Here is a 2,865-nt window from a genome sequence, read left to right as displayed (position 1 = left end):
CTCAAAAGCCATGAAAAACCACAAAAGCCATGAAAAACCTTTAGATTTGCAAGGGGGCATGTTCACATATAAGCAGTAGGAACATCAAACAAGGCAAGAATCTTCTCCACAGCATCAAAGGCCATTGCTATAGTTTTGAAAAGGTGCACATGAGAAGCCAGCCTACAAAGCTCACCACTACAACAGGAAAGTCAAACAAAGGCAGGTATTTTCACTCATGCAGAGCATCAAAAGCGTGGATCTGGTTTTATACAGTGTGCCAAATTGTATGCAATTTGCCAAAGTGTATGCAATTTGGCAACACATTTCCATACTTTCAAATCCATAATATCTAAATCCATCTCATATCTCAATTCAATACATAGCTCCACGCATATTCCTTTAGATAAGACAATTTTTTCCACAAGCTTATGTGCATACCCATTGAACAGAACAAATAGAGTGTACACTCATCAGAAGAGTGTTACAATCAATATGTACTTTGTGCTTAGGCTTAGCCTTGATTCAGCATAATGCTTTTTACAACATAGCCCCATCCACAAAGGTAACTTACACATTCTTCCAAAACACAACAAATAGTGTTACTTTACAACTCAGACCACCAAAAGTTTCAACCCAATACATAAAAGACCAGTACTACTATACAAACAGGCCACAACCTCAAGAATCACTTGTCAAACTTTAGATAAATTAGAGAGGTGTTAAAATAACATCAGTGACATCACCAATCTAAGTATATAAGTACATAGACCAAAAGCCTAAAACACATTGCAGCCTTGACATCAAAAGAAAAGGAGGCACCAACTCATGTCAATGAGTGGGTACTCCAAAATTGTCTTGAGTAACAATATGTCCGTATCAGAATCCCACCTATGCGAATCATCTCGATAACGTCTACTCCTACGCACTTTCACCACGGATACGCTTTGCAAGCTGAATGTCGTTTGGCATAATCATAACTCTCTTTGCATGAATTGTACACAAATTGGTATCTTCAAACAACCCCACTAGATAGGCCTCGATAGCATGGCTTTGGAAGCGTAAGTTAGTCTGCAAAACGAGGAAATACATAAGCATTCTCAAAACCAGCATTTTGTTTTGACAAATATATATTAACACTTATTTTAAAAGTACAACTCTGAGAAATGAATCTAAGAGGACTTGGCTGGGCAGCAAACAACCTACAACACCTCACAGCTATAATCTACACCATATGCTGGTGACAAGACAATACCTTAAAATCCTGAGCAAGTTCTCATACAAGCCTCTGAAATGGCAGCTTGCGGATCAGAACCTAAGTACTCTTCTGATACTTTCGAATTTCTCTCAGAGCAACAGTTCCTGGCATGTATCTATGAGGCTTCTTGACTCCTCCTGTAGTAAGAGCTGACTTGCGAGCAGCCTATGGAAATACAAAAAGTTAGAACAACTCAATCCCACAAAGGATAACAAACAATACATTTAAGAGGTACAAAGGTTGCACACAATTCAAACCCACATGAATTTCTGAACTGTATTAAAATAGAGTAACTTTCGACCTCAGGCAGGGAACCATCCAAACTGATACTCAGCACAAACCCTTGCAAGAAGGTAAAACACAGACTCTCTCTCTCTCTCTCTCTCTCTCTCTCTCTCTCTGTGTGTGTGTGTGTGTGTGTGTGTGTGTGTGTGTGTGTGTGTGTGTGTGTGTGTGTGTGTGTGTGTGTGTGTGTGTGTGTGTGTGTGTGTGTGTGTGTGTGTGGAAATGTTGTGCACCAACACATAGGCCTTATACCATCACATTAAAAAAAACACGATGAGGTCTTCTTCAAGCTGAAAGAAACGTGTAAAGGTTTGTTTCCCCTCATTAGGTCGCAGGCGCACTCGTCTCCTCCCTATGGTCTGCCATCATAATTTGCAACATCATCAAAGTTTTCCAAGCTGGCCCTCAAAGTGCACAGACCTGTTGTCCCTTTAATACGTCTTCCCTCCAATGCCTTCTCTCTCTCCAATTTGTTGGCACCATCTTTGTGCATACTTTGCACCTGCAAACCTCACAAAAAGCCTGTGCATGCAGCATTATATCCATGCTACTCAATTGCATGTCCGATCTCTATGCATGACAACAAATAATAAGCTCTCTCTCTCTCTCTCTCTCTCTCTCTCTCTCTCTCTCTCTCTCTCTCTCTCTCTCTCTCTCTCTCTCTCTCTCTCTCTCTCTCTCTCTCGCCTCATCCTCAAAAAAAAAATCTCTCTGCCTCACTTGGCTCCCTTCCATGCCCTTGTGCACCTCTGGCTGGAGGTCCTTGCCGCCATGGCCAGTTTATCTTGGCCCCGACATGTCCTTTCACGTGCCACGAGTCTGCGGGGGAGGGAGAGAGAGAGAGAGAGGGAGGGAGGGAGGGAGGGAGGGAGTTTGCGCCTGCAGCAAAGAGAGAGGGAGACTGTGCAACAAAAAAAGCCTGCAACAAAAAAAAAATCATCTTGCATCGACAGACACAAAACAAAAATCTATGTTGCATGAGAAAAGAGGAGCCAGACTCTAATTTCGAGCACATTCAATAATATAATCTTTGAAAAAATATTCTCTCAATATCTTTTGAGAGAAAACATGAGATTGTCACTCACTCAGTGTCACTCCTAACTTTCTCATGAGTGTTAACTACAACACTCACCAACCAACAATTTCATTTTTAAAATACATATCACATTTTTCCCTAAGAAAAAATGCAAACCACCACTATGGCCTTAGCCCTTTGGGCATGCCAAAAAGCCCTAAGGTATTTAAGTTTCATTGGTTAGCCTTGCTCTTTAATAGACCATCTCTCAGTTGGGCCCCTTTACCATTGGCCCCATGTTGAGATAGATCTGTAAGCACATGTCTAT

This window comes from Adiantum capillus-veneris, chromosome 18 (assembly GCF_014529385.1).
Source record: "Adiantum capillus-veneris isolate H3 chromosome 18, ASM1452938v2, whole genome shotgun sequence".
In the NCBI taxonomy this organism is placed as follows: Eukaryota; Viridiplantae; Streptophyta; class Polypodiopsida; order Polypodiales; family Pteridaceae; genus Adiantum; species Adiantum capillus-veneris.
This window is presented reverse-complemented; position numbering follows the sequence as displayed.